Below are 12102 nucleotides of genomic sequence, written 5' to 3'. Positions count from 1 at the left end.
ACTTACTGCAGACAGCCTTCTAGGCTTGTTTCACTTTAGAGAGTTCCTTTTGGGTCACCTTTATGGCTTCTTTGGTATTTCCTATCAGTGCTGATATTGTGTCATGGGAAGAAAAAAAAAAGATAGGAGCAGGAAAACCCTCTTTGCTAGCAACTTCAGCAAAAAAGAACAGCCTCTACACCCTTGCTGCCACAAACAGGGTGGACCAGTTCAAACCTGGAATATAAAAATTATTCATAAGGCAGATTTGTGCATTATTTTTAACCGTTGCTTTGTGTTCTCCTTGACTTAACCCCCAGAGTAAGAAACTGAGAACACTAGTGAGGCTATGTGATGCCATATGTCCTTGATGATCCTGATTCACACTCCTAACTTAGGGACTCATGCCATCTGTCTCTACAAGTCTCTTGATGCTGATGGTGGAACACAACAGCATGATACATGTACTTATACAGTTTGGTCACTACAACCTTCGTCATGCTTTACAACACTTCTCTTGTTGTGTTTTAACGCAGAAAGCAGCTGAACATCACACAGCCTTTTGCTCACCACCCACCCTCTCTCAGTGGGGATGGTGGAAAGAATAAGAAAAAAAAAAGTAGAACTTGTAGGTTGAAATAAAAACTATTTACTAAGAGAGAAAACAAATAGAGAAATAACAGTAATGGTATTTATGTACGTATATATATGTGTGTGTGTGTATAAAACAAGTGATGCACAAAGCAATTGCTCACCACCAGCCTACCTATGCTCATTAGTCCCTGAGCTGCAACTGCCTCCCAGCCAACTGCCCTCAGTTTTATGGTTTTCCACATGACGTCATTATAGTATTGAATGTCCTTTGAGCAGTTGAGGTCAGCTGTCCTGATGGAAGCCTCCTTGCTGGTAGGACAGTACAAGAAGCTGAGAAACTGAAATGTTCTTGGCTATGTACAGCACTGCTCGACAACAAGTAAAATATTGGTGTGGTATCAACACTGCTCTTCTCCTAAAGCCAAAACACAGCATCATACCAGACACTAACATTGCCTGACCAGACTTGTCACTTTTTATGATAGCATAACTGTGTCAATGGACAAGGGAAGAGCCAATGATGTCATCTATCTGGATTTCAGTAAGGCCTTTGACATCATCTTCCATAACACCCTTCTTTTCAGATTGGAAAGATTTGGATTTGATGGGTATCAAGATGTGTGGTGCAGTTGACACATTCAAGAGATTAGATGCCATTCAGAGACACCTGGTCAGGCTCAAGCAGTGAACCCAGGTGAATCTCATGATGTTCATCCAAGTGCAAGGCTTTGCACCTAGGTCATAGCAACCCCAGTATCAGTATAAGCTGAGGGATGTAAGGTTTGAGCTCAACCCTGCCAAAAAAGACTTGGGGTGGATGGCAAGCTGGAAACAAGCCAGCAGTGTGCACTCACAGCCCAGAAAGCCAACCATATCCTGGCCTGCATCAAAAGAAGTGTGGCCAGCAGGGTGAGGGAGGTGATCCTGCCTCTCTACTCTGTGCTGGTAAGACCTCACCTGGAGTACTGCACCCAGATGTGGAGTCCTCAGTACAGGAGAGATGTGGATCTGCTGGAGTGTATCCAGAGGAGAGCCACAAAAATAATCCAAGGGATGGAACGCCTCCCCTATGAGGACTGGCTTAGAGAGCTGGGTCTGATCAGACTGGAGAAGAGAAGGCTCCAGGGAGACCTGATAGTGGCCTTTCAGTATCTGAAGGGGAGCTATAAGAAACAGAAAGACAGAAAGACAGACTCTCTAGCAGGATCTGTTGTAATAGTACAAGGAGAAATGGTTTCAAACTGAAAGGGGATATTTCGGTTGGATATAAGGCAATAGTTTTTTATTATAAGATTGATGAGGCACAGGAACAGGTTGTTGAGAGAGGTAAAGGATGCCCCATCCCTGGTGACATTGAAGGTTAGGCTGGAGGGGGCCCTGAGCAACCTGATTTAGCTGTAGATGTCTCTGTTCATTGCAGGGGAGTTGGACCATCTGACCTTTAAGAGTCAACTCAAAAGATTCTATAATTCTTTACCGTGAAGAAAATCAACTCATTCCCAGCTGAAATCAGCTAAATCACCAGAAGTATCTGAGGTACTTGTATATAGCAGTTTTACTCAAACTCCCACTTAGGTCTTTGGCTGACTGTCCAATACCTCCATTAGCTCATTAGAAAAGTTGTGTTCCCAAGGTGGATCCTGAATCTTGTTTGGGCACTGTGGGGGCCCAGAGCTGCCTGAGGATTGAGGTGGTGGGCAATCCCCAGATAGGTGAGGACACGTCCTGTCAGCCAGGCACTGTTTCCCTGTCCCAGATAAGAGCAGGACAGCCAGGCCCAATGGTGTTACTAACCCCAAGCCCCAGCATCTGTCCAGGCAGCCCTCCAGGGATGGCAGGGATGATCTCCAAGCCCTTGCAGTGGTTCAGAGGGTCTCCTCGAGGAAAGGTCTCTGGAACAGCACCTTTGGAGGACAGAGACCATTTCCTCAGCTGTGCAGTCCAACCCAGCTACTTGCCCAAAACGCAGTAAGGCTCAGGCCACTGTAGTCTCAGGCAGTGTACAGAGAGCACCGTGGCTAAGCAGAGAAGCATCCAAGTCTGTTGCATTCAAACTACCATCCAGTTTTTGCACTGCATCACTCTTGCAGGTCGCTTTATTTTTTCTGAGTGGAAAATTTGTAGCAGCATAAAGAATACATAGGGGTTTCTTGACTCTGCATAACTCAGTCTTTGCACATTGAAAAAGATTATTGCATTGAATTCTCTAGAAAAGGTATCAGCAAGCAGACATCCAGATAGCTCCATTGATTTCATTTTCTGAAGACTTGGGCCCTTTTATTTTATTTATGAAATAAGAAGCATGATGAGACTTCAGGTGTCTTTCAAATTTGCCAAGTGCTTGCAAAGATCACAGAACTTTAAACTCTCTGGATTTCCCAACTTATTAATGTTTGTTTCACACATGAAAAAAAAATCTATGCTGTTTTGTTTGGCTTATGCAAGCCTAGTTTTGTTCAATAATTAAATAATAATTGGAAAAAATCCAGAGAGTGAACTATTGTTTGAGATTTTAATATAAACTGGATTAGTTGAGGGACTAAAAAATAAAAATATTTTGTGGTTGTGCTGAATACTAAGTAGGTGACCCCGTGTTCTCTGAGAATTATTCTGAAAATACATAAGTTTTTTAAGGATTATATTGAGTTTGGAGGCATTTGAGAGGACTAAAACAAAGCAGTGACAATCCTTTTTTCAAAAGGACAAGGAAGATCTGGGGATCTACAGACTGGTCAGCTTTGCAGAAATGATGGATCCTGGAAACCATTTCCAAGCACATAAAGGACAAGAAGTTTATTGAGAGTAATCACCATGGACTTATAAAGGGGAAGTCATACCTGACCAACCTGATCGCCTCCTAGGTTGCAGTGATGATGAGTGGAGAATATGAGATGTTATCTTGATTTCAGTAAGACTTGCATCAGTGTCTCTAATAACATCCTCACAGACAAGTAGACAGTAAGGTGGACTGAAAACTGGTTGAACTAGTAGGCTCAGAGGGCTGTGATCAGCAGCACAAAGTCTGGCCAGAGGCCAGATACTAGTGGAGTGTCCCAGAGCTCAGTAGTAGATCAAGACTGTTTAACAGATTGCCCAGAGAGGCTGTGGGTGCCCCATCTCTGGAAGCATTCAAAGCCAGGTTGAATGGGGCCCCGAGCACTCTGCTCTAGTGGTTGGCAACCCTGCCCATGGCAAGGGGGTTAGCACTAGATATTTAAGGTCCCCTCCAACCTAAGTCATTATATATGATTCTATATGACTCTACTGTTTAAGCAATTTATTAATGATCTACATGGTGAGACAGAGGTGCACCTCCTGCAAATTTGTAGACAATACAAAATTGTGAAGAGTGACTGAAATACTAGGTGGTACCACTTCCAGTCAGAAGAACATCAGCAATCTGGAAAAATGAGCCAACAGGAATCTTGTTAAGATCAACAAAAGGAAAGGCCAAGTCCTTCTCTTGGTGAGAAATAAGGCCAGGCATCAGTATAGTACAGAGTCGACTGGCTCTGCAGAAAAAGACCTGGGGATCATGTTGGACAAGACTTTTACTGTGAACCAAAAATACATCCTTGTGGCAAGAAAGGTCAGTGACATCCTGTACTCCTTTAGGAAGAGAGCCATCAGCAAGTTTAGGAAAGTGATCTTTCCTCCTACACAGTACCGGTGAGGCACATCTGGAGTGCTGGGTCCAGTTCTGGGCTCCTCAGCACAAGAGAGACATGAAGTTACTGTTCAGCGAAGGTCAGCAAAGGGAATTATGCAACTGGCGCGTATGAGGAAAGGCTGAAAGAGCTGAAACTATTCAACCTGGAGAAAAGAAGGATCAGAGGGATCTTATCAGTGCATGGGAAACCAGAGAAGACAGAACCAGGCTCTTCTCAGCAGTACCCAGCAATAAGATGAGAGCTGATGGAAACAAACTGAAATATACAAATTCTGTGTAGTCATAAGAAAAAAGCTCATTTAACTGTGAAGGTAACTTAGCACTGGCTCAGGTTGCCCAGACAGGTTGTGGATTCTCTATCCTTGGAGATGAATCAGAATTCTGTGATTATGTGGTATCAGGATAGAAAAAAAATAAAACCTAGGGAATTAAGATGATGCCAAATATGGGAAACCAAGTAAGGAAGTTGAGCAAGTACAACAGAAAAGATGTCCACTATGTGACAGTACTCCACTTGATATTCAGACAAGGGCTATAAACTGACAGAGATTCAGCAAAGCCAAAGAGGTTGCACATTTCTCTTATTTACAGGCAAGTGAGAATACAGACAGTGGCATGCATGGGTGCAAGGATTCCAAAAATCAAATTTGATCTAGTAAGTGATCAGAAGAAAATGCCATTGAGAGTCAAGGGAGAATATAATAAGTTTCAAGGTGAATAACACAATGAAGCATAAGAAGAGGAGTTTAAGACCGTATATTTGGCTTGCAGTTGCTTAATTTTTTTAAATTATTTTTTTATTATTATTATTATTTTGGTGAATACTCATACTCCGTTATTCACTGTTAGCCATTCCTTTGGTACTTCAGCATAGTGTTGTTACTTTTATTGCATTTACATTATTGCTATCTTGGTTATTTTCACATGCCTTGTTTGTTTTTTCTGTCTTCCCTCAACAGAGAGTATGTCTATCTACTGCCAGTCGAGAGACCTGAGGGAAGTAAACTTACTACAGATTTAATGCTTTGTGTTTGTGACAGATGGCCTTATGATTTAAGATATTCACCTCTGTTATCACAAGGACTTTCAGTTTCTAAAGTAGTCCTAAAGAAATTCAGATTCAACAAATCCCCTGAACATTATGCATCTTTGACATATTAATTGTATTTAGTTTTGTTGGAGAGTGAAAGAAATAAAGTCAGCCATAAAAATTCTCTGTGCACTTGGCAATTGATTAGATGTGCATGGATAAATAACCAAACTCATTATCCCTCCAAGTAACCACATATATATAACCACATACAGCAGTATAAGGAATTCTCATGAGGCTTCACACATTGCACTGCTCAATCTTGCTCAGGATCTCTTAGCAAAAGGAACCTTCCTAACCCTGTCAGACTCTGTCCAAAGAAGGAAATTAGTCCCAAGAGGATGCTAGAATAAATTTATCTTAGTGCTAAGCCATTGACTGATCAGCTAGTATGTAAATGAAGATGAAGCAAGATAATTATTTCTGCTTAAGATTATATATTATTTAAATTACTTATCAGCATCTTAAGTTTGAAATTACTAAGTGCTTAAAATTAAAAAAGGACTTTCTGAATCCATAACCCAGATTTATGGAAAATACCTGAATTCTGCCAAGATTTTGATCCAAGTAATTATTTAATAAGACATTGATTTATTTATTTTTATGTACCTCTGATATGCACACAGTTTCAAAGCTAAGGACATTTCAAAAGATGGCTGGAGGGCACAAATTCTGCATTTCCTTGTGGAGAACAGAGCCTTCCCCCACCCCTTGCAACTGTGCAATTTCCTTTTTTGTTAATGAAAGCAGCTGCGCACACTAGAGAACGCAGCCTTGAAAACCAACCAAAGCCTCATGGAAACGCTTGCTTTTTGCCAGGGTCATAATTGCTGAGAGGAAGAAAAATTTCCCCCTTCTTTAAAGACACTTCCATGTGAACAGGATCTTGGTTTCTTAAGAAGTTATCTTCTCCAACTGCTGGTACTTAATATTTGTGATTCTCTGTGTGACCTTAGATTTGCAGCTATCCTCAGAGCTATAGTTATTTTAATGTTAACACAGAATAGCTACTTAATGAGGAAGCAGGAGGCTATGCTTAGAAACCAGGTGTATTTCCTTACTGAGAGTCCTTCCATTCCTGGTATAATGTAGGCAATCTGATTGAAAAGTTCACCTCATTGATTCTTTGTATGTCCATCAACATTCAAGCTTCATCAGTGCTTCAGACTGTTACATTTGAAAAGCTTGTGCGCTCACATTTCAGCCTACAGTGTCTTTTTCAGTCCTGCTGGTCCTTTTTCACCCACTACTGCTGTCCCTCTCGGACCTTCCCACCTGCCACCTCTTAGGATGACCCAGGCTCTGACCCAGATAGGAGATCCAGCTACATTATGGGATACTTTATATATTTACATTTTCAGTATTACCTCATGATTTTGATTAATTTACAGTTTCAGAGGCAGATGATGGCTAATTTTACTTTTTTTTTTTTTTTAAGAATTAGTGTGTTTTAAAATGTCAGTCTTATTTTACACATTGAGAGAAATATCTGCTGGAGACTTACATTAAATATTTTATTATGTTATAAAAGAAAAAAAATATTCAAGAAACTGGTCATAACACCAACAACCCTTTCACCATTACATTTTCACCTGACTATCAGTGTGTTTGCATCCTCTTCCTCCTTCTTATATTCCACTTTCATGAAGTACCACACTGGTTTGCCTTGTGAACTGTGCCAATAACCTCCTTCCTTTGCATCTTAATAGAGAAATAAATCCAAAGCATAAAAAGGCAGTTTTGAGGTCTGGCCTAGTCCAGACAATTTAATCAAAGTTGTGAATTAGCATTTTCTAGTTGCTAGGAAATGGCACCTCGGCACATCTGACAAGCAGACGCACTTAGGATTGCTCTCCATGACCAGAGAGGTTAATTCAATTCCAACCACTTTCTAGTAGAAGGTGAATCTATTTGTACTCCTTTGGCCAACAACAGCAACACAGGCATGTCTCTTGGCATTTCTTCTCAGACACAGGACATTATTTTCATGAACTATCTATTAAATGCATGTATTAGTATCTAAAATTCACAGTCACCATCTTTAAAATGGAGAGGCACCTTCAAATTGGTTCATCATTACTCTGTTTGTCAAAGGGAATAGCTGTTCTACACCAGCAAGCACTGATCGGCTCTCCTCGGTATTTACTTAAAACGAATTTTTTCATTATGCCTTATAAATAATCACAAGAGACATCAGGGTGCATTTCTCATGTTAAATTACATTTAATAATTGTTAGTCCGTTACAAAACTGCTTCAGAATTTATCTTTTGCTTTCTCAGAGTATTAAAGAAAATAAACTTCGAGGCTTTTGAGAAATGAAAGCCTATCTAGGACCATCTAATGAGTTTACCTGAGGCACTACAACTTCCCAAGGAATTATTAGTCTTATTTTTAGAAAATGAGTCTAGGTGTTATTAAATCAAGAGCTGATATAATAAAGTCACCTGCTATATTTCCTCTGGGGGAAAGCTGTATGTAATCTGTGTGAAAAACATTCCAGCTCATGGGTAGATGTGTGTTGAGCGCGTTTGCCAAAATCCAAAAATTTCCAATATTTTCCTTTAGAAAATGATCTAGCACTAAAAACATGCCAAAAAAATTAAAAAAAAAAATTAAAACTCATCAAGAAAATTATTTGGAACTTGGGACTCAAGCTAACAGTCTGAAGAGGAAAAAATAGTGTGTTGGAGACATGCAGATTCACAAATATCTGATGAAAAGCTTTTCATGCAAAGATTTATTAGTAGGGTGATTGGGTTTTGTCTTTCCACATCTCTGCTTGAAAATAACCTTTTTTTACAAATGAAAGATGACCTATAAATAATGTCCTTTGGCTGCATTTTTATGTCCTTTTCATGGTTTAATTATAGCAGCTGTCCTTTAGCAATTACACATTAGTACCCAAACATGGCTTTCTCATATCCATGAGGTACAAAGTCACAAGTGTGACTTGAGATGCAGAGAGCAACTCAAACTTCAGCCATCTTTTGAGAATGAATCAATGCATTATTTAAAACTCAGAAACAAGCATGATTCAGTCCTGCTGTGTAGCGACTGTTCACTTTTATAAATGCGGATTTTTCCCATTAATTATTTTTTCAGTGTCTGGGGGAAAATTGCCAGTTTCTGTTTCCACTGAGTGGAAATAAATGAGAGAAAAAGAAGCAGGATGAGAGGAAGGAGGGAAAAAGAAGCAGGGGGACACTTATGGTGGCATCTGAATTAACTTTCTGCTGAGATCGAGGACAATGCTCAGCACACATCTACTCAGTACTTCAAATATTTTTCAAATCCAAGTCCACAGCCTCATCTTGCTGGGTTTTGAGTATCTCCAGCAATGGAGATCCCACAGCCTGGTACCTGCCTCAGTACTTGCCCAATCTTAACCTCCACAAGGGCAAACCACTTCATGGCTCCACAGAGCAGGTGACCATATGCAGAGCGAGCCTGGGCTCCTCCAGGCTTCCCCAGCTCCAAGTCCTACAGGCATCAGAGCATGAAGCATTGCCACATCTATTCACAGCAGCTTGTGCCCCATGATGAGGGTAGCTGCAACTACAAGGAGCTACCTTGTAAAAAGATTGCAGATGTGATTAGAGACAATAATGAATACGAAGTAGAATAAAGAAACTTACATTTAAAGGGAAAATTAGAATATATAAAGAGGAAAAAGATGCAGTAGGGTTTGTGCCAATACCTGAGAAGCACAGCACAGCTTCATCCAGCATCCACTGACTCACTTCCCACCCTGAGGAAAAGGGAGCTCATCCAGCTGCAGCAGTCACACCATCAGCCTTCCCAGGTATTCTCCTTTGAACTTAGAGCTTAATTTTAAAGCATTAGACGGATGGGATTAATGACCCAGAGACCTAAACCCCATCAAACAACGTATGCATGACCTCCAACTAATACAACCTCTATGATTCCACTGAGGCCAGAGAACTGGTGGAGGATCCAAAATATTGCTAAAAATGACCTGATGTGGATAATCTCAACTCAGGATAAATGAGTCTACATAGTTCACCAATGCAAAATGATATGAGTTTAAAAGGCTCTGGAAGAAGGAAACACGTTGAACCAGCTCATCTGCCCAATTCAGACAAACTTATTATGTAGGAGGCTTGTAAAGACTTGCATTAGTTTTAAATGTCATCTTTGTCTGACCAAAATAGTTGCTCAACAGGGACAAAGATTGACTGTTATAAATTGTTTTTGCCATCCAGGGAAAAATTCACTTTATCTTTTAGTATGACAATCTGATTATACCCAAGAGGTTTGGGAGGAAGAAATTTTGTATATTTGCCCAAGGAAAGGCTGTTTTGCAGTCCAGTGAAATAGTTTTCTGTTGCCTATTAACCTGGTGAAATTAAGGCAGGTGTTGAATGGGCATCCTGAATGTTCATATCTAACAACTAAAGCAATTTTTAAATACCCACAGTTTCTCTAGTGCTAATCACTTGCATTGCCAATCTAGTTCTCTGAAAAATTGTTCCTAAAGTAGCTGTCTGCTATAAATCAACGTTCTCTTCAGCAGGTGTCACAAAAGCCTAATGTTCGCACTGCATAAGCACAGGGATGCTAACTCAAGAGGGAGCAGGCCAAATAAGAGCAAAGAAGTAAGTAATGGTCTGCTTTCCTGCAAGTCACAGGGAACTGGAGAACCTTAATTTATTGTTAAAAACAGTTAACTCTTAACAATCTGCAAAGTGTAATCAGATTAAAATAATATATATATATATATATAAATTTAATTTTATATAAATATATAATACATATAAATTTATTTATAAAATATGCATTATATATAATATATTATAAAATATATTAAATATTATAAATATATATATTATATTTACATATATTTGTATATATTTATATATAGATATATTTTATATTATAAAATATATAGTATATAAATTTATTTATTATATAAATTTAAATATATATATAAATATATATATAATAAGTTTTGAGGGGGAACAAATCTCAGCTGACGCTGCAGCAAATGGATATGGTGAAATGAAGAGTAACTCAGAAGTGCTGCGTTCAAGGAGACTATAGAATGGGTTTATAAAAACAAAGATAGATTAAAATTTAATAGGTGTGTGAAGGAGCAAAGTTTATATGCTTTTCATTAGATAACAACGCAGCAGCAAGGAAGAGAATTTTAGCAACCACCTGCCAGGACAAAATTTCAAGCTCTATACAGAGACTCAAACATTAGCTTGGGGCACTTACTAATTATCAGCTGGATGTGGGCCAGATAACTGTGATACTCACAATTACAATGAGAAAGAGAAAAGCTGAAATGAGAAATGCTCAAAGGCAAAAGCTGGAAAGGTGCTGAGGTTTAAATTTGCCTTTGAAAAAAAACCATTTGTGTTGGGTATGTGTGGATGGGAGGCAGAGGTCAAACAAACTCTGAAATGATGCACTTTTTTCTTGTTACAAGAAGCTGTGTATCTACTGAAAGAATGAAGACATGCCATATAAAAAGCAAAAAAAGTAGACCATAGAAAAAGCAATGAAAAATATCTGAATTCCAGTAATTACAAACTATTAGTAACATTTAAACTTATTCATAAAGACAAGCAACATGATATAGTAAATCTCACTTAAACAAGAACCAAGGCCAGAGTCCGATATTGTTGCTGTAAATATTCTTTATAAAACTTATGATACTTAATATAAATTCAGCAGTTATTATTTATTCAGGGAAAAATATGCCGGTTATGTACTATCACTAAAACAGCATAGCAAATATAACTGTCTTCATATATGTTATTTATACGTAAATAGTTACTAGTTCCAGCACAGAACCAAGAAAAAATCATTTAAAAACAATAAAGTAATCCTTGTGACATTCTTCATACGTAGAGAAGTATAAAGCAGCAAGATGCACTTCCTGTTTGACTGAATGGGTCAATTTTCTACTATTGCCAGTTGATGAAAACAGTAAATATGTAAAGCATAAGGAGACAAATTCTTATTTTCATATACTCTTTGGAGGAGGCATATCCACATCTTATATATCAACCCTTCCAAGAGGCAGGGAGAATTTTCAGAATCATAGGATCACAGAATCGCAGGGGTTGAAAGGGACCTCAAGAGATCATCGAGTCCAACCCCTCCTGCTAAAGTAGGTGCCCTACAGTGGGCATGATTCTCACATGATTCTCACATGATTCTCACATGATTCTCACATGATTCTCACATGATTCTCACATGATTCTCACATGGTCACGGCTTGACCTATTGATGCATTTTGGCTGGCTGCTGGCAGTTCACTGTTAGCTGGTTTGGGAGCAATATGTCTGCAGACACCAGGGCATGGCACTGCTTCTGGTATGGGACCTCAGCACAGAGCTGCAGAGGCAGTGGGCTGTGCTGGCACTGCTTGTGACACCTCTTCATTAATTAAATCAAGTAGTGCAGTCATGCAAGAAATCATACCACACATAAGCTCAGAACAAGCAGAAATCTTTACAAGAGAAAAGTTAAATTTTATTCTGACATACTTGAAGGTACCTTGGTTCATTTTTCTGAGCTACACCGTACTTGGCCACCATCTGGATTCTACCATTCCAATGCTCAGAGAAAACAGTAGAAGGTTGGTATTTAGGAGGACTCTGATAACATAATGATTCCTGGCAAGCACTGCATTCATGAACTGGGCTGTCCTGGCTCAGCACACTTTCCTAGATCCAGATCAAAGCAATGACAACTTGAAGGGACTTTTATCATTGTTTTTATTGACCCACTTCAGAC

This window comes from Gallus gallus, chromosome 2, assembly GCF_016699485.2.
Source record: "Gallus gallus isolate bGalGal1 chromosome 2, bGalGal1.mat.broiler.GRCg7b, whole genome shotgun sequence".
Classification (NCBI taxonomy): domain Eukaryota; kingdom Metazoa; phylum Chordata; class Aves; order Galliformes; family Phasianidae; genus Gallus; species Gallus gallus.
The sequence above is the reverse complement of the archived record's forward strand: the minus strand, read 5'-3'. Positions refer to the sequence as shown.